Below are 21,614 nucleotides of genomic sequence, written 5' to 3'. Positions count from 1 at the left end.
GGTGCTAAAAAGCTTCATGGAAGGTCACTTGGCAATACATGTTGATGCTTTAGCAATATTCCTGTCTTCAGTTTATCAATTCTGTTTCTAAGAATTTATTTTACAGAAATAATCTTGGGTACTCGCAAAAAGTTATGCATGAGACTATCTACTGGAGTTAATTGTATTGAAAAATTATGGTCTAAATATTTAGCAGCAGGAGATAGGATAAATAAGTAATAAGACATCCAGATAACAAAATACTATGTACTCAATGACATGGGGAGATGTGAGGCATATAATTTGAAGAGAGAAAGAAGCAAATTACATTTCTATAACTGTAAATCCCACCTACGAGGGTCAAAAGGACTATAAGCTCATCAAGCAAGTATTAAGAGTGGTGATATTGTAGGGCCTACTCAGTGCCCTTGTGGATTAAATAAATTAAAACAACTTTCTGGGCACCTGGGTGGCCCATCTGGGTAAGTGACCAACTTCAGCTCAGGTCATGATCTCACAGTATATGGGTTCGAGCCCTGCATCAAGCTCTGGGCTGATAGTTCAGAGCCTGGAGCCTACTTCTGTTTCTGTGTCTCCCTCTCTCTCTCTGTCCCATCCCTGCTTGTGCTCTGTCTCTCTGTCTCTCAAAAATAATAAACATTTAAAAAAATTAAAAATAAATACAAATAAAAAATAAAACAACTTTCAGAAGTATATCATTTGCTTTCTTGAAGTAGTTCACTGACTCAAAATGGATCTTGTCACCATTTTAATGTTGGAGATATTTTTAGCATTGGAATAAATACTTGAAATATGTTGATACTCAGAAGTGTGGAGGACCTAGAAGGAAACTTTATTTTCTTTATTTTTCTCCTGTGCTCTAAAAGACACATGGAATTCAGTCAGGAAATCAGAAATAGGATTTTTATCAGTTTAGTTTTTACACATAAAAATATATATAATAATACAATTCCAGCTGGCATTAAAAAAAAAAAAGAGATTGCTCAGTTGCTAAATATCTGAAAGCGTGAAAAAGGTATTTTAGAAATAAATGGAATCTGTAACAAAGTAAAAAAAATTATATTTAAAATATGTGAGTTTAAAAATTGCAAAGGGTTTAGGGTTTGGAGTTTACTTGAGTAAAAAGTTGGTGACATGTGAAAACTGTTAGGATATTTTTCTTAGAAATAACCACAAATTGGGTACTGTGCAATATCATCACAATGTTGGAACTTCTTTTCTTGCTCTGTTGAATTTGTGACTCAATTATTATAATTCCCAATATTCTCTACTTTATTTTTATTCTACAGCCTTTTCTGTGTGGTCACGGTTTTAAAACTGCTCTCTCATTCCAAGGCACGTGAGTGCCAAATGAACTTCAAGAACTCCTAAGAAGACACTGTTACACACTTATTCTCTGTTCCTTGCTCTTAACTAATGCAACCCTTTGTATAAAATCAGGAAGCTGGCCATATATATTTCAGGACAAGCCAGAAAAGATCTCAGCAGATCCCTAATAGATTTTCACACTCACAAAGGTTTTTATCTTATTTTTTCCAACAATTTTTTTTTGTGGGCACTTGCTGTATATTTAATGTTTTTTTTTTTTCATTTGTACATCTCCTTTCATAAAATAAGAACTAGAGGTGAGCCGTTCTCATCGAGCTTATTAACACTGATTCCTGGCTTAAATTGTCCAGTGAGATTTTTATGCTTACAAGAGGCTTATCACATTTCTCCCAACCATTTGTCTTATGGCAGTTGGTTCTTTGCCACATGGGCCTTTCCATAGGCTGCCTCACATCATGGCAGATGTGTGCTTCTGAGGCAAAGCAATCCCAAAGAGAAAGTGGGGAGAAACGTTCCAAGGTAGGAGCCACGGTCTTATCATAACTTCATCTCAGAAGTGACATCCCATCACTTCTGCCATTTTCTGTTCATTAGAAGTAAAGCAGCAAGTCCAGCCAACAGTCATTAAGAAGGAATTATACAAATGCGTGAATTCTAGGAGAAAAGAATCATTGGGGCCTGCCTAAAACACCATCCAAAGTTTGAGAGCACTGTTGGGTGGTGTGCAAAAATCAAATAGTCCAGGTAAGTCTCTAAGGAGATATTTATGTGGAAGTATATTTCACTGGATATATGTTAAGACCCAGGCGGGGGACTGGCCCAAACCAGTTGTAACTGGTCACAGAATGGGCATTGGGAAGAAAGGCTCCTGTGTCTGGATGACTAGAGGAACACTAAAGAAAATACAAACTTAAGCCCAGGCCTAGAACCAGGCACAGAGAGAAGCTGTGACCCAGAAGCCAGCTTAGAGTCCATTTGGATCTGCAAGGTAATCTTTGTTTTTTGGGGTTTTTTTTTGTTGTTGTTTTTTTAATGTTTATTTATTTTGGAGACAGAGAGAGACAGAGCATGAATAGGCGAGGGTCAGAGAGAGAGGGAGACATAGAATCTGAAGCAGGCTTCAGGCTCTGAGCTGTCAGCACAGAGCCTGACGCAGGGCTCGAACTCACAGACTGTGAGATCATGACCTGAGCCGAAGTCGGAAGCCCAACCGACTGAGCCACTCAGGCGCTCCTGCAAGGTAATCTTTGTTAAACTCCATTGCTTTAGTTCAGGAGATGAGTGAAAAAGGAGACATGAATTTGGGAAACTTCATGGGCTCAGCTCCGAGAACTAGAAAAAAGCAGGGCTGAAATAAACCACAGAACAGTGGTTCTCAAACTTTGTTTGGTATCACAATCACTTGGTAACTTCACAAAAATGCAAAGACCCAAGCCTGTGTTACTTTAATAAGCCTAGCCTTTGTGTTTCCCTTTAATACTCTAGATCCTTCTGGTACATACCAAAGTTTGAGAGCCGCTGCCTTAGAAGGACTACTTGTGTTCCCCAAGGAGTGTGCCATTTACTTATTCATGCTAATTAATTCACTAAATTAACAGACTAGCATTACACTCTGACACAGTTCATGGTGAAAATATGAATGTGCATCCTTGTAGGCAGAAACAGAGAAAAAAGATGGTTATAAATAAAAGCATTCCAAGGAAAAGGCCTGTACTTTTATGCTGGAGGAACAAATCATGGCTGGCACTGATTAATAGATTCTGCTCTCTCAGGCTGACAAAATGCAAAAGAATTTTCTTTGCCAGAAATAACAAAATGGACACCAAAGCCAGCATCTGGAAGTCATTCTTAAAGAAATATGGTACTAGCTAAAATTGGACTGGCGGGTCAATTTCTATTTACCCATTTCACTGGTCCATGCCGACTAAAGGTTAATGCAACCTACACTAAAATCTTTATCCTGTTTTTCTTTCTCTTCCTTTTTCTTGTTACATCATGTTTATTTCCAAATTTGTCTGGCAAACCTATATTGGTGACAGCCTGCAAAGACTTAGATGGACTGTGGACCCCAATTAGTCTTTTATGAAATAGTCTTAACTGAAAGGGATCCTGGTAGAGTGTATATATAATCTTTAAATTTGGAGAGATCTGGTTTTAAATCCAGGTGATGCCATTGACCGGCTATGAAAACTTAAGCAAATGACTCACCTTCTCTGAGGTTCTTTATGTGTACATACATGGATCACATAATAACTTAGAAAGATAGTTAGAAGTGATGTAGGTAAAATGCTCAACCCATAGTAGGTGGTCAGTAAACTGAACCATTATTACTATCAATGATTGATACTCTCTAACTCTGCAAATATCAAAAGCATTAGAATGACAATTTGTCAGGATCACATGCAGTGTGTGCCCATCAAGCTGCATTTCTGATTTTCTGTTTTTAAGTAAAAAACTGCAGTGTAGTAATTAACACAGTTTCTGGATTCAGCCTACCAAGTTCAAATCTAGCTTTGAAGTCCACTAGCGATATATCCTTGGATGATTTACTAGAATTCACTTAACCTCTCTCTGCCTTGCTCTCTTCTTCTTTAAAATGTGCACAATCGTGATGCACCAACTGCATAGGAATTTGTAAGGATTAAATCAGTATTTATAAAGCACTACAAGAAAAAGCACTGTATGTGTTAATTATTGTTAATCATAATTCCTTTTCTAAAAAGTCCATTCTTTGTTCTGTTCTTTTTACCATATCTATCAATTATGGATGTTGTTTATCAAAGAAAATAATGGATTGAATTGCATTTTTGTGCAAGTTTTCTCTTTTTGATGGGTTGATGATACCATATCTCTCTAGAGTTGTTAATAGGCCTTGATTATAGGATCCAGCTCCTACGAGAATGTGCACCGCTCATTAGGTGACAGTTACTTTTGGGAATTGCAATTAATCATCTGAGTTAAGGGAGCTCCATTCATAGAATTACTTTGCTGTCAGTAAGCTAATTAGTATCCATGTGATCTGAACCTGTGAAGGCACTATCCAAAATGCCTGACTGGCTCTCAGGAAGTAGCATTCCTTTCTTGTAAAGATTTTTTTTTTTAATGTTTAAGTGATCTCCACACCCAATATGGGCCTCAAACTCACAACGTGAGACCAACAGTCACACGTTTTACCAACTAAACCAGCCAGGTGCTCCAGGAAGTAGCATTCCTTATGAGAACTTTGCTCAGAGTTGAAGTAATGGGAGAGTGATGCAATTGTATTTTTCTCTCGATGGCGGCACATAGCAGAATGTTTTGTGCAATGGATCACCAACATACGCTATTAATGATAATAGTAAAAATAGACCAATATTTTCCCATATGTATAAGAATTTCATATGAACTCACTTTTTTTTCATGTTGTTTAATAGAAGTGTTTACTTTAAAGATTGCCTTCTTCTTACAATGAAAGTTGTTATACACATATTGATGGGGAGAAAAGCTTATGGGATCATGACATTTGTTGCCATGGCCATTTGGGGAAAAAAAAAATCTCCTCAGGTGACCTCAGGAGTGTGATTTTTCCTGAGTATCCTATTGCTGATGTTCATCCATTCTCTATGCTAGTGGACAAAGAATCTATGCTGCCTTGGGAAATTTCCCTGTGAAGGATTTTCCCCCGTGTGTTTTTTGAGCATCCACTTCCTGAAACTTTTTAAAGACTCACGTGTAGCACAAATCCAGTTGATATTAAATATCAAAGTTTTTCTGATGTCTGCATAGCCTTAGGGATAGAGAGCCACTTTGATTTCATCTTGTAGCTGTGACCTGAGCATTTCCAATGAACACAGAAGGAAAGTATCATGTATAGAGAATTGTTTGGATTCCCAGGGAGAGGGCAGTTGTATTCTTGGTGGCTCTCAGAATTCAGAGACTTCTTTCCATGAACACGGTTTCCTAAGGTTGAGAACCTCCTGCAACGCACAGTATGAGAAAGTCTGAGCAAGGAAGTTGAACTGTGTGGGACACATAAGTCACCGAGTGGGAACAATACCTGGAGGTTTGCCTGCTGGGGGGCACGTGGCCACAGAGAGTGAGGCATGAGTTAGGGCACAAGGAGGTCAAAGAAAAGTGATGACAGTGTGACAGAGACCAAATATGTGGAAAGAGAAGCTCAAAAGAGAGAAGCAGTAGAAATGTATCACACTGTCCAGATGTGCAGCTGCAGAGAACAGAAACTATAAAAACAAAGGGAAGAGCAAGACACGAAAGTGTAGAACAAGGGAAGAAGCTTCTCTGGATTCACCTCCAAAACTGCAGGACCCTGGTGATATCCTCACTGGATTTTGAGGAAATACAGTGGATTCTTAATTCTCCGGGGGTGGGGGTGGGGGGGGGGTGGGCACATGCACAGATTCAATAGGGAAGGAGAGTAGAAGACAGTGTTTCAAAAGCAGGAATGACATGTTGATTGGCGTCATCTCTGGCTAGACAAATATTTACAAGCTCTCTCTGTAAAGCCTTAGTGTTCAAAGCTAAATTCATACTTGCCGGATAGGCTTATAATTATATTTAAATCTTATGTAAAGTAAGTCAATGGTTTATCTTTAGTATATAATTGTCACTTTTTAACAAATCCCATTTGTTTTAAAGGTCAAATAAACTACTTTATACAAAATGTGTGTCTAATACACCTCGTCTCTTCGTTAGTATGCTTGACCTGGTGGTTGTGCCTATGGTGTGACTAAATGTTAAAGTGTTAGGGTTTGCATGCATCAATCAGCATGAAATATCTGCATTTTTTAAACTTCTGAGGGGAAGTATTTTGAGGTAGAGCTGCTCAATATTACCACAACTGTGGGGGAAAAAATCATCTAGTACACTGAGCACACGGTATTAAATTGGCTACAGAAGACCTTTGGATTATTTGTAGGTTTCCTTTTAATGATTCATCACATCATTTGCATATTGAGAAAAAAGTCCCTACAAAATGTATTATATTCACTATAGAGTCCGTTTTTTGAGAGAATATTATTTATGACATTATACACATTCTATTTATTGGAAACATTTTTCTCAGTACCTGGAAAAGTACTGAGCAACCTGTTCAATTCTATCGTGTGGACGATGAAATCTCATCATTTATTATGTTTCTCCCTTTTCTCGGCTTCTAGAGAGATTTAAGAGGCAAAATTGTGGTTCATCTAGATCAAATTCCCCAAATCCTACTGCGCATATTTCACATACTAACCTCATCTCTGGTTTCACTTTTTTCTGCCCTCATTTTTTTCTTTCTTCTAATTTCCTCTAATTAAAAAAAAAAATTTGGGGTGCCTGGGTGGCTCAGTCGGTTAAGCATCCGACTTCAGCTCAGGTCACGATTTCGCGGTCCGTGAGTTCGAGCCCCGTGTCGGGCTCTGGGCTGATGGCTCAGAGCCTGGAGCCTGCTTCCCATTCTGTGTCTTCCTCTCTCTCTGCCCCGCCCCCGTCATGCTCTGTCTCTCTCTGTCTCAAAAATAAATAAACGTTGGGGCGCCTGGGTGGCTCAGTCGGTTAAGCGGCCGACTTTGGCTCAGGTCATGATCTTGCGGTCCATGGGTTCGAGCCCCGCGTCAGGCTCTGTGCTGACCGCTCAGAGCCTGGAGCCTGTTTCAGATTCTGTGTCTCCCTCTCTCTCTGCCCCTCCCCCGTTCATGCTCTGTCTCTCTCTGTCTCAAAAATAAATAAACGTTAAAAAAAAAATTAAAAAAAATAAACGTTAAAAAAAATAAAAATAAAATAAAAATAAAAATAAAAAAAATTGTTGGGGACCTCTAATTCTTCTTTGAAAGTAAGGTAGGCAATAAAAGGAATTGGTAGATGTTCTTTTAAAAGTATTTAATATGCAGGATGCCTGGGTGGCTCAGTCAGGTTGAGCATTGGACTCTTGATTTCAGTAGAGGTCATGAACTCATGGTCTTGTGACCAAGCTCCACTTTAGGCTCATGCTCAGCGTGGAGCCTACTTAAGATTCTCTCTCTGTCTGTCTCTCTGTCTCTGTCTGTCTCTCTCCCTGTGCCCCTCTTCCCTGCATGCTTTCTCTCTCCCTCTCTAAAAAAAATAAGATAAAATAAAACAAAATGAAATGAAACGAAATGAAATGAAATGAAATAAAACAGTATTTACAATGCTTATTAAAGTCTACATGGGGCCTATCATCCTACCTGCAGGTTTCCTGGTATAGCAGAAGGTAAGGGTTAGGAACTCAAAAGGGTCAGATCCACATGAATTCTAGTTGTTTTTAGAGCAAATTTTGCTGCTCTCTGGTTACTGGGAGATTGTGCTTCTTTCTAAAGTGAAATATAAGTGTGTTTGATTAGAGAGGCCCTTGATTTCATAGGCATTTGTTTGTGGAAGAGTTATGAAAAAAAATGAATGCTTCTCTACCCCCATCCTCACAATATATTTAAATACTACCAATGTGAAGTAAGCTTTCTTTTATTGATCAAACCTGAGCATTTAAATTTACCTAAATAGATGTGGATTTGACTTATGTCTTAAGTGAGAAAAAAGCAAAGATTCCTGGGCTTATAGAATAGGTAACTGGAAAAAATATATCTATATATAGCAACAAAATCTACTGGGTGAAGTTGTCCACAGCAAATTAAATTAATAATATGGAGTTTAGGTACACATAGTTCAGCAAAAGAAAGTTTTACTTAACAGTAATAGATTTAATGGTAGAATTATTCTGAGAACCAAACAAAACTAGGTTGCTAAAGTATATATTTTTAAAGAAAAACAGAATTTCAATGTGTTCAATTTTACCCTACAGAACACTTTTAGGATACTAAGAAAACATGTGCATATGTGTTTCCAGTTCTGGCCTACCACTGAAACTCTACCCTTTTATTTCTAAGACAAGATACAACTTTCTCAATATTAAAATGTGCCTGATGGATTCAAGTCCATGTAATTTTCTCTTGACAAGAAAAATCCTCTCCAGTTCCTTGAGGATACTTTTGTTGTCTACCATGGAGGATAGAAAAGATTGAACTGCAAACACACTCACATTTGGGACAGTACTTCCAGTGGCTTTATCAACAGATGTCTATTGTGTCTCTCAATCAAGTTACTCCCCCATGTTTTCTTTCAGCGCCATCTGAAACAGAGAGGCTTTTCTGATCTGGCCATTAACAGCCAGGTAGTTGGGAGCTAGATAAGTAAGTTTTTGTTGAAAGCCTAAGGAAGCAACTTGACACTTATACTCTGATAAGTGTAGGCAGGGCCATTTTTAATATGGAGTCATAATCACTGATAGAAAAATGCCGGAGTAACAGGGATTGACTTAGGAATTCAGCAAGCTCGACATGAATTTAAGTTTCATATTTGAAAATATCTTTAAATACCAAATAAAACAAAATTCAAAAGTACTGGAAAATCTGGGTTTTTTTTTTTACATCCATGGAAAGAGAGGCAATCTTTGTGGGAAGGAGGAAGAGGAACTTTATCTGAGCCATGTCACCTTCGACAAGTGTCCAAGTACAAGAATGATGAAGAAATGAAAGTACAAAACTATTCAAAACTTGGACAAAGCTATTTTTTTTTTCTCAAATTCAAAAACTATCAGGAATCTGATGGAATCTCCTCTGGAGATTTTTTCAGGGTGAATTCTGAGGCCAAGAAAAAAGCATGGATTAAAACCGCCATCTCTTCCCAAAAGCTATGTCCTGCAATAGATATACAGCAGATGGATTCAAGCCTGGCCTGGATACAGACAGAGATGTCACAGGACAAATCTAAAACCAGGACAGATGTTAGAACCCTTCTTGATTTGATTGAAACTGGGATAAGAGAAAATAAGAACAGAGAAATTACAAGGGAAGGTGTGTATACAAGGAAGTTTGGGATGGTACCAGATTTATTCATTTGTTTTCCCTGGGGCCAATCCATCTTTATTAATTCAACAAATATTTATTGAACCAATACTATCTGTCAGGCACAGTTGGAGGTACTTGTATACAACAAGAAAAACAGACTAAGTATCTCCTCTGATGCTGCTTATATGCCAGAAGGGGAGACAAACAATACACAAATAAATGTTATGAAGAAAAACAAAGCAGAGAGGTAGATAGAAAATGAGGCAGTTAAAGTGGGTGTGGCAAGAAAATCTCTAATCAAGTAACTTCTGAGAAGAAATCAAAAGAAGGATCAAACCTTGGGGATATGTGGTAGCAAGAATGTTTCAAGTGGGGAGCACGTTACTATCAGGGCACTATCAATCCTTCAGTAAAAACTGAGCACAGAGGTTTTGTTTGTTTGGGTTTTGTTTGTTCTTTCCTGTGGGATCATATATGGTCATACAGGTGACAAAACAAAACAAAGCAAGACAAAAACCTAAGAAATCTTGAACATATACATATTTGTATAGATTGTCAATCAAAAAATACAGTCAATTTGTTTTGTTTCTTTTTTAAATGTATTTGTTTATTTTGAGTGTGTGTGTGTGTGTGTGTGTGTGTGTGTGTGTGTGTGTGTTCATGAGCAGGGGAGGGGCAGAGAGAGAGGGAGAGAGTGAATCCTATGCAGGCTCCATACTGTCAGCACAGAGCCTGGTGCAGGGCTCGATCTCACAAACTGTGAGATCATGACCTACCAAGATCAAGAGTTGGGTGCTTAACCAACTGAGCCAACCAGGTGCCCCAGCCAATTTGTTTTAAAAATGAAATTTCTTGAAAGACAATCTTATCTAAGATGCCATTTTATCTCTCCAATCAGCCTTTTTAGGTCCTGCATTTCCAAATGTATGAAGTGATAACACAATTTACAAAGATAGGAGCACTAGGAAAGGAGAACTAGTACATGTGATATTCATGATTGAACATTCCCATTTTCAAATCCTGAATAAAATTAAAATTCTGAATAAAATTGAAATTCCGAATAGCAACATCACATAATCTCAAAAGTAATCTTCAACTAATATCTTCATGAACATCAACTCTTTCAGTTGATCCTGGGGAATAGAACAAAGCCCCTATTTTCTTTCATTGACAATGAACATGCAGAACAAAGTCACACTGTACATGTTGTATAGAATAATGTAAAATGCAATTCGGTAAATCTAGAATTTATTTCTACAACTCATCTGATTCTTCCATTCTTCTTAAACCTAACTAGTTGAATGGGATTACCTGCAGGGGCAATGCATATATTATGGTTTGCACAGTGCATGCCTGGGGATAGGAAGAGGAAACCAAGCAACAGATATCCTTGTGTCATAACTTACTGACTTTGTTTTTCTGTTTCCAGGAAGACTGATGGCCATGTCTCTTTCATTCCTGAAAGTGGGGCTCCCACATTTCAACAAACCGGATATCCATCTGTCAAACTGAGTTGAAGCAGATTTCCATGATGTGGAAAAAAATGCTCAAGAGAATTGTAGATGAAGCCATCAAAATTACGTTCCACCTGTGGCCATAGCCAAGCAAAACCTGCCAATTTTATCCCACGGCAGATCTAGTGACAGCTCTCATCACTTGGCTTCGCCTGCTTAGTTCTGCCTTACTAAATTTCACTCCAAGCTAAGTTTCCTTCAAGACCTTATAGGCTCAAACTTCAGGTGAATCCAAATGATGGGAAATTCACTGAAAATAATCTGAGCCTATTTCACATGCATAATTCACATTTGTAATGGTTTCATTCAAGTGGCTTATTGAATTCTTCTTTTAAATATTTTAGGGTTTTTGTGTGTGCATGCCTTGACAAAATGGATTTATCTTACACTACATAAATACTCTGGATAACTACCAAAAATTGTCTCAAATTGACAAAAATGATTTCTAAAAGATATATTGTTAAGTATTGAGAGAATATAAAATTTTCAACTTGTGAATTTTGCTCTTTAATTTTATCTTTCTGGAGTAAATTTAGAGGTTTCATATTTTTTCTTTCTATCTCTCATACTATATTAATAACAACAGAAAGGTAAGAAAGTTCACTATAGTTGTTTTATAACGTATTGAAAATTATAATGATTCCAAAACTCTAAGGTTGGAAAATTAATTCAAATGCAGAACTCTTTTTATTAATGAAAGTATGTTATTTTATGTATATGTATTATATACAGAGATAAACATATACTCATATATATACATATATAATGTATATATATTTATATGTGTGTGTGTGTGTGTGTGTGTGTGTGAGGTCAGTTTGGTTTGGCATGTGAAAAGGAGATAGACATCTTATCAGTATTTAATTCCATTTCTGTCTTTAACACTAAGCTTGCTATTGACATACCCTAACTGTCAATGCCTTATGTTCTTATTTTGTAAACCAGAACTAAAGAAATGGAGTGCTCTTGTAGGGGACTTAGTAATTTTACATAGGCATAAAAGTTGATAAATATAGATGGGATATTTTACTCACTATATTATTATGTATGAAGTACCTATTGATTATTCTACTGGTATGAGGCTGAATCTTAAAACTCCCAAGTTGAAGAAAATCCAAATGTCATCATTTGTTATCTTTAGGTAAGCTTCAGCTCACTAATATTGACAGATGCAATCTTAAACTCTGCTGGAACAAGAAAGAAAATAAATAAACACATTCACAGATAGAGATCTTACTGAACTTAAATGAATTTCAGGCAAGAGGCCAACTTGGGAATTGGACTGGAATTGACAATATGTCCCTGATAATGTTAATATCTAACATTTATTGAGCTCTTACTATGTGCCAGACACTGTTCTAAATGCCGCATCATGTTAATTCATTTAATCCAAATAAAAATGCCTATCCCTGTTTTATAAATGAAGAAAGTATGGACTTGAGAGATTATATAACCTAAGTTTGCCTTCCTAGAAAATAGCAGAGCTTGGGTTTAGAGCTAGGGAGTCTGGGGCACCTGGGTGGCTCAGTCAGTTAAATGTCTGACTCTTGATTTGTCATGATCTCACAGTTTGCGAGTTTGCCCCCCACATTCTACATCCCTTTTGCTGCCAGCGCAGAGCCTGCTTGGGATTCTCTCTCCCTCTCTCTCTGCTTCCCCTGTTCTCTATATCTCTCAAAAATAAATAAAAAATAAAAACATTTTAGAACTAGAGAGTCTGAGTTCTAAGTACTATTCCTACTTCCAGGCTAGGTCATCATCTGCGGCTAGATTTTAAATCTATATTTTTCTCTGTACTTCTAAGATGTTATACTTTTAGTCAAGCAGTTTGGCATCTAACTCTGAACTGAGTATGAAGATTTTGTGTAATATCCCTGAGGGCATATATTTTTGTTGCTTTTATTTTAACTCTTAAATTTTCAAGGATTGGTGCATAATCAATGCATACTACAATATTTGTCTTATAAAAAGCTACTCACTGTGGTCATGTTTTCTATGCATGAGCTACAGTGTCTGGGTTCTAATCCTGAGCTTACAGCTTATTATACACACAGCCCTGCACAAATCACTTAATCTCTTTAACTTCGGTTTTCTTATCCATAAAATGGAAGGAAATCACAAGTCTTCTCTAAGATTTGAAAGAGATAATAAAGATTTAGGATTCTAAGGATTAAATAATACTTACAACCACTTAGCACAGGAAAAACAGTTTGAAAAGTTCCTAATATACGCTTACCATATGACCCGATGATCTCATTTTATGTATTTATCCAAGAGAAATGAAAATATAGCTTAACACAAAAACCTTACCCCAATAAGTGCTTTATTCGTAATCATTTAAAACTGGAAATAACCCAAAAGTGAATCGACAGGTAAATAGAGAAATCATACTATAGTAGTTCTTGTCAGTGAAAGGAACAAGCTATTGATAAATGCACTGATATGGAAGACAATCAAAACTGTTGCATTAAAGCAAAGAATTCATACAGAAAGGCTACATATGTTGCAGAAAAGTTACATATGCATGAAATTCTAGAAAAATAAAAACCAATTAAGTACAAAAGTCAGGTCACTGCTTGCCAGGGTCTAGGTCTATGGTTTGGGGGAGGGAATTGATTACAAATGGGCACAAAGAAATTTTCTGGTGTGATGGAAATATTCTATACCTTAATTTTAGTGGTGGTAACATGACTATATATATTTCTCAAAACTTAGAACTTTATACCCAAACAGGTTGACTAATGCTCTATATAAATTAAAACTGAGGTTAAAAGAATATTTAGCAAAATTCTTAGTATATAATAAGTACAAATATAAATATATATTATTTAGTTTTCTTTTATATTTGACCCTTCTTTTAAAAAATAATATACAAAGACTGGGTCTAACCAGAGTAAAACTGTTTTTTTTTTTAATGAGTAGCTTTTAAATGGCAATGCTTTCTACGGCACTTAGTATACTTTCAACAAGCACAAATTGACTTCTGACTTGATTTCTTGGGAGTTCGGGGCCTTCCCTCAGAATTTTTAACTGTATTGAATGGTCTCATTGCCTGATTTTTATCTTCAAATGATGAAGATGAGTGTTTTCTCAGACTGCACAACACATTGATATTCTTCAGAGAATCCTTCTTAATATTTCATTGAAATACATCTCTCTGTATTCTCTACTTGCTGCCATTGAGATTTTATTAATTCTCACCCATCTTTCAGACCTCCTGTATCAGTCCAGGGACTGGAGAAACTGCTTAGAGCATATAATACAAGGGGAGTAACAGTGCAACAGAACCATCATCACTGCTAGTTTTGAAGGGAGAGGGAGAAAAGTTAGTTCCTGGAACTCAGGGAGGATAGCCTAAGAGCAAATAGCTTGATTGGAGGGAATCTTTGGAAGAATTTCATAGCCACGCCAAATGACCCTGCAAGAAGGGAACTAGGGAACAAATACCTGACCTCACACTCCTTCTTCCTTCTGGTGACTTTTACTGCCAGAGGAAAGAGAACCTGTTGGTGCGATGTATACAGGTAAGCATCCAGGACACAGGGTGAATATAAGTGGAGAATGAAACCAGAAGGGCAATGAGAAGGTAGTTAGTGCATCACTCTTCAAATATTCAGAACCAGAAAATTCCTCTTTTTCCAAGGATTCTCTATTTTGCAGATTTATTCCTCCCACTCCTATACTGTATGTTTCTGAGATTTCTCATTCTCCTTACTGTCTCTCATCAGATCCCTTTGGCAGTCTAAAAATGCAACTTTCTTGCCTAGCTGGCCTAGTCCAGGGCCTTTTCACTTTGGTCAAATGGCCTTAACCAAAGTCCAGGTGGATCTAGAATGTTGTATGAGGCTGGCCATGGATTAAACAAGGAGGTTGGCCCTTGGAAAAAGGCACAGGACTTAGAATGAGGTGAATAGGACAAGAGAAGTGGAAATCTATGATGCTGAGAGAAACTAGAGCTTCCAGAGGTGGGGAACCGTTTGTCATAGTGGAAAATTTGGGGACTTGAAGTAAACTATGTGGGCTTTGTTCTGCCTTGACAAAGATTTACTATATGGCTTTGTACAAGTTATTTTAACCCAGTGGTCCTTGGCTCTCTTATCTACAAAAGGAGAACTACCCAATGCTCTATAGGGGGACAGTACAGTGTAGAGATTCAGTGTGTGTACAAAAGACAGTCTGCCTGGATTTAAATCTTGATTCTACAACTTACTAGTCCTGTGACCTTGTGCAAATTACTTAACCTCTCTAAATGTAAGTTGTTATCATAACATATCTATTTTCCATATGGAAAGTACTTTAATAAAGGTGAGTTGTTAATGTTGCAGGCTTAGAGTCCAGTTACAATCATTCTAATCCTTCAAATAATCACCAGCAACATAACTTAGACCAAAAATGCTCAACTACAAGTATTTGGTAAATTACCCTTAAAATTTGGCTATGAACTGTGTTCTACTATAGAGTATTTCTTACAAATAGGATAAAAATCTTCAAATATTCATGCGCTTAGCAATGGGAATTTCTGATAAAATGATGACCTTTCATCTAAGAAAAATTATTTCCAACTGTCAAGGTTTGAGTGTGCTGTGGCTATTCTGTGAGATCTCTATTAGCAGTGAAGTATTTCCCTTTTATAATGGCATAATATATTTGCAAATGACTTGCCATGTTTCTCACATATATTATAATAAAAAAGGAATTTATTATAGTACCTGTTTTTCTGAGATGCTAAACAGTTGAAAAACATGAACGAAGTTAAGAATATATGTTTATAATCTTTATTTTAGGACTTTGTTCCCCCTTAGAAATATGGTCCATAAAAATATCTAAATTATGTGTTAAAAATTTGTATGGTTCATTATATAACTTCTGAATTTCATTTTAGTACTACTTATGTAATTGGCTGTTAACTTTGCTAATTATTAAATTATTAAAGTCTTTAAGTTATTAATTATATACATTCATTTTAAATGACTTAGAAAATTGTTGAACTATTTCCTCTGCTTCTAAATTAAATTATAGGTTAAACTATATTTTATGGAGTTGGCTACATTTGTTTTTTTAATTAATTAATTAATTAATGATGGAAACAATTCCAATGCACTTATCAGGAAGTATGAGTAAAATATTTATTTAAAAAAATTTTTTTTAATGCCTATTTATTCTTGAGCGAGAGAGAGCATGAGTGGGAGAGGGGCAGAGAGAGAGGGAGACACAGATTCTGAAGCAGTCTCCAAGACCCAAGCTGTCAGCACAGAGCCCTACGTGGGGCTCAAACTCATCAACTGTGAGATCATGACCTGAGCTGAAGTCAGATGCTTAACTGACTGAGCTACCCAGGTGCCCCATGAGTAAAATATTTCTAAGTTTCTTCTTTAACAAAGAAAAATGACTCCTTCTTGAATATCTTCTTACATTTCTCTCAAAATATTTATGGACCAACAAGATCTTCTTTACACATGGGATTGTAAGAGATGCAAAAATTAATCCAGTTAGTATTATACTTTATGGAATTATTATTTATTGGTCCACTTGAATTCCTGGAAGTATTTGTTGCTGTTGGTGGTGGTCTTTTTTGTTTGACAATTTTAAATTTAGCAATGGGAAGAATCAACAAAACAAAGTAAATTCCATAATTGTCATCTACTAATTTATAGAACAAAAGTTTTTTCGCAAAATCTGATTTCAAAAGAAATATTATGTATTTGTTCTGAATAACAGTCTGAGTATATCTGACTATAAATATTTTTGAATTAACAAGTTTACTTTATTTGTTCTTCTCTTAACACACTAGCCACTGGAGTTTATTATTTTGAAGTTATGATATTAATTTAAAAGACTTTTAATGTAGTATTTATAAATACCAATATTTGTTTTATTTATATTGGAAATTAAGTTCACTTTGCATGTGTTTTCTAAAATATACACTCAAAAATGTATTTATAAGTTTCTTTAAATGACAACAGATGATCCACACCTGTTTTGCATTCTCTAAAACAAATTCCAAAAACAAAACAATAAAACTGTCTTTAGAAAACATCTATCTTGTTTTCTGGGTGCAGAAAAAAAAAAGATGCAATTTCACATCAAGGATTAGTAGGTGAGATCATACATAAGTTAGAATATCACTTTATTTTTAAAGTAAACTGTTTATTGTAGTGTTTCATGGAATTGTTTCAATTTCATTTATCAGAGTTTAACAACTTTGTTAATTATGAGAAAGAAAAATTTTTAAGCCAATTTATTAATGAACTGTGAATAAAAATATCCATTTGTTCATTCCTTTATTCATTCAATAGGCTTTTTTTTTTTTTTTTTTTTTTGAGCACCCATTAAATGGCAAACGTTGTGTTAGGCACTGAGGTAAGGAGATGAATGACCTCATACTTGAAGTGTCCATAGTCTAGCAAAGGAGACAGACAAAAATACAGATAGAGCTGTGAACAGGATCATAGGGTTCTCTAAGAATGGGCATTTATTTCGAACAAAGGAGTTAAGAACTGAGCCAGAATCTTGAAGTATAAAAAGGAAGATATAGTCCAAGAAATGAAACTTAGTATATTTTAGGAACTAGAAATGGGTTTCTTTTCTTTTCTTTCTTTTCTTTTCTTTCCTTTCCTTTCTTTTCTTTCTTTCTTTCTTTCTTTCTTTCTTTTTTTTTTTTTTTTTCCTACCAAAGTACCTTGTAATGCTCCTTAGCCCAAATACTGAATTCTAGCAACTGCTGTATGGTGTCCCATCTGATTTTCTAAACCCTGCCTTAAGGTTTAATGGCTTTTAACCCAGTCAGCCAAGATGGCCAAGTGGGATAAAAAGCCTTCATTTGGTTCCAGTATATTACTAACAATTAACCAAAAACAGAATTCCTATGAATCTTATGTATCATGTTGACTTCTCAGTATATGAGTACAAAACCCCTGATCTTTTCTTTTAGTGTAAATGTTATAGCAAATAATGCCAAAAGCAATTAATGTGAAAGTAACACCTTAATATAAATATTAAAACATATGCCTAATTAATATAAAATCAGCGTGTCAATACATTAAATGTTATCTCCTTAATCTCATTAAAAATTCAGATATTTGTTCTTTTGCAGGAAAGCTTTCCTCCAAAATATAATGATACCACATTTAAAAATCTGATGCATATTGTATATTGATTGTTAAAAGTAAAATTATCTTTAATAAAATATTTGTAATAGTAATGTCACTTAAAGATTATAAGTTTCATATACATATACAGTATTTTTGTTTAGATAGTTGGTTCAGCACCCTAAGTGTTAAAGTAAAATAATAATGTCAAACAAATAGGACACACTATATTCGCGCAGAAAAGTCACCCTACTAAGAAATAATAAAAGCAGTCCCTGACATCTAGGAACCAGTCTGACACTCATAGCAAGTCCTCTGTGTTCTTAGAAGCTGATCTGGCCTGCACAGCTGGGCCATGTTGTTCTCCTTTTGGACATAAACAAATCTCACAGTACACCAACATGAGACAAGTTCACTCTGAAACCATGATAAACTGAGACAAAAACAAGACCATTTCATAATTTTGTCTAAATGCCAACAAAAACGAGGTCATTGTGCAAACCACAAAATACCAAGCGTCTCTCTCTCCTGACTAACTTGAGTGACTGATACTTCTTTGCCAATTACAGCTTTATCATCACTCTAATCTGCACTTCTTATGTATAGGTTTTTTTGACTTACCCAATCATCGATTTGCTCCTGCTTTCTGACAGCATCTAATCTAGAACAAATCCCCACTTCCTTAAGCCATCCTCAAAGTCACCCCACCAAAGCCCAAACACTAAGGCTATTTCTAAAACTCTCTTACAGAGACACCTCATGTTTCCATGTTACGTGTTCTTTAACAGTGTAATGTGTAACATACTCAGCTTCTTCAAGTATAGGTATATTACTGGTGGTTTTTGGCTGGAGGAAATTGACACTGCTTAAAATTCTGCTCTAAATTCCATTGCAGGGTAACATGACCTTATTACTAGTAACTGAGATACTGTGTCTAAGTACAGGACTTTGTGAGCAACTTTTATATTTAAGAGTATGAACTTTGGATTCATATTCCCTAGGGTCAAGTTGTAGCTTTGCCAGTCACCAGCTATGTGATTCTTAGCAAATTCTTAATCTCTGAATCCTTTCTCTAGTGATAAGTTTACAAAGTTGGAATAATAATTTTATTTATCTTACAGACTTGTTTAGGATTGACAATTTCTGGATCATTGTGATTGCTTAATAAATGCTAGCCATCATTATTTGAAGTGATCATTAATAAAAAAGAGAAAAATTTTTACCTAAAATTCAAATATTGCAGTAATGGGAATAATGTGAAAACTGATTTACAAACGTATTTTTATTAACATATGATCATGAAGATGAAACTCAATGTAATTGATTATTGTGTATAATAATCTTAGAGACACTGAATGAAATTAGACGTTGACTATCAAATTGGGTCCTGAATCTCTAAATTCTTTAAATTTAAGTATTTTTCACATGTAGTATCCCTCTGGATTTCCATAGAAAGTTTTAATTTGAGGTCTGGTAACTTATTTTCAAAGGGCCCCCCAATGAGACAGGCCTCCTACGATTTGGGCCCTTGTGTGGTTTCTTCCTCTCAAATTTAAGCTCACATTGTGGCTTACTTTTTGAACCGAAGAATATGACAGAAGTGATACCACATGACTTCTGATTTTGGGTCATAGGAAATTTTGTCTCTTATTGTCTGAGTATCATGGGACACTGCTCTTTGGATATTCCATCTTAAAACCAATCTACCAGGCATGAGAAACCCAAATCACATGGAGAGGTGGGTTGGGTCTAAGTGCTAATGTTTACAGTTCCAGCTGAGCTCCCAGCCAACAACTTTCATCAACTGCTAGCCATGAATGAGCCATCATGATTATCTAGTCAAGTCCAGTCTACAGATGATTCTATCGCTAGCTATTGTGCGACTGTGTGAGGGACTGCAGCTGAGAAGGCTCCGCTGGGCTCAGTTGAGCTAGAGTCCTTAGCTTAATAATAAAACGTAATTTCAAGCCAACAAATTTTGGGGTGTTTTGTTACATAGCAATAAATAACTGGAAACGAGGTATGGTTTTAACACTTTGTGCCCATTTGAATTTTTGAATAGAGTAACATAAAGGAAATTTTTTGCTAGCTAACGTACTTTTGATATGATCACTAATTTAATAACAATAACAAAAAAGTCAAACACCTTTGAACATACTTCATAAGTATTTCCTCCATGGTCAGTGTTCAAAGAGTTTCATTCTTATTTCTCTTCTACTCTGATATTTTAGGTTCTGGTATTTATCTTTTCCATATGGCAGAAAAGGAGCATATTAGCTGTTGGAGAATAGGGGGAAAAATCCATGAGTTATGCAACACAAGAAGCTGCTTATCGTTCTTGATAGCTCTACAAGAAACAGATGTCACCACAGTGACTTTCTGCCAGAGCAAGTGAGAAGTGAAAGGAATTCTGGGAAATTACAAGCTCGCTGTGTTCACATAAGTGTGCTAATGAGTCAAGTGATAAGCCACATGTTCATTGCTAATAAATGGAACAAATTCTTACTCTTGTGGAATGATAGCTTTGATTGAGATTGAAATACTTCATGTCTGACAGCCTCAGTCAACTTCACGTGTGTCTTTAAGATATTATGGGGAAAAAAGTACTTTGCAGGGCTTTTTTTTTTTCCAATGTTTATTTATTTTTGAGAGAGAGACAGAGTGCGAGACGGGGAGGGGCAGAGAGAGGGAAACACAGATTCCGAAGCAGGCTCCAGGCTCTGAGCTGTCAGCACAGAACCCGACGCGGGGCTCGAACTCACAAACTGTGAGATCATGACCTGAGCTGAAGTCGGCCATTCAACCGGCTGACCACCCAGGCACCCAACTTTGCAGATGTTTTTAAACACAACTGGACTTTCTCTGAAAACTACCTCTTAAGTTGTTGGTCTGATTCACTACCAAATTATATGAAATTCATATTGGCATTAGAGTTTACTTAATGTTACATAGATGGAAATCTGAATAAAAGCAATACAATGCTAAAGAATCTGTAAAACCTTAGAATTTAGACAAACATGAATCAGTAAAACAAGAAAGAGATATTTAATAGAAGCATATTAGAGGGATTATAAAATATTTTCAGTTATCACCACAAAAGAAATGAACTCTAGGATGCCTCTCTCACAATCTCTCTCTCTCTCTCAAAGAGACTTAATTTTTCACTTAAAGTTGTGATTTTTTAAATGTAGACCTTTCCCCTCATTTTATTTTCTACATCTTTGCATTTTATCAAAATTGACGATCACTCCCCCAGTCACTAAGCTTTTTCAAATAAGTAGCTTTTTCAGTATGATTCCATTGTTGCTACTATTTCTCCAAAATATTCCTCTCTCTTAGTATATCATATTGCTTTAATCTAGTTTGGTTCTGCCAGACCATATATTTATTATATTTTTTGGCTTACCTCTTGGGTTTTCTACATCTGTGAAACACTTTCCTGTTTACAAGCCCAGAGTATAATTAAAGGAACCATGGGTACTTGCAAGGAATGCAGAGATTCTGGCTTCAGTTTCCAGTCATAGGTTCACTTCACAGTCACACTTGTTATTTGCCATGTTCCTGGAATGTTATATGAGAGTGATATGTTCTTTTAAAATGATCTTGGATTGAGAAATCTTATCGACTTGAAAATCGAGGTAAGGAAAACAATGATAAACTTAACTGCATTTCCTAAGAGCCACACTCGTGTGTTTTCAAATGAATGGCAGTTACTTGTTCTAAGAGCTGACAGCAACGACCCCTCTTTCTTAATTCTTTATTCCTTTAGTATCGCACAGTTGAGCTTGCTCACCTAGTCCCCAATTCCAGGCTATGGGCCACAAAGACAGACAGGACACTGC

At 36.1% G+C, this 21,614-nt stretch overlaps 1 long non-coding RNA gene across 2 annotated transcripts in view; it reads right to left on the bottom strand.

Moving 5' to 3' along the window:
• Positions 1-21,614, bottom strand: part of LOC122241970 — a 102,553-nt gene that overhangs the window by 62,629 nt on the left and 18,310 nt on the right. The window contains exons 3-4 of one of the 2 annotated variants that reach the window (XR_006222081.1): positions 21,179-21,333; positions 19,931-20,049 (exon numbers count right to left, since the gene is read on the bottom strand). This is a non-coding gene — a long non-coding RNA (uncharacterized LOC122241970). The remainder of the gene's footprint in view (positions 1-19,930; positions 20,050-21,178; positions 21,334-21,614) is intronic. The other variant, XR_006222082.1, reaches the window with a different exon arrangement.

This window comes from Panthera tigris, chromosome C2, assembly GCF_018350195.1.
Source record: "Panthera tigris isolate Pti1 chromosome C2, P.tigris_Pti1_mat1.1, whole genome shotgun sequence".
In the NCBI taxonomy this organism is placed as follows: Eukaryota; Metazoa; Chordata; class Mammalia; order Carnivora; family Felidae; genus Panthera; species Panthera tigris.
Note: the sequence above shows the minus strand (reverse complement) of the source record. Positions and strands in the feature narration are given on the sequence as shown.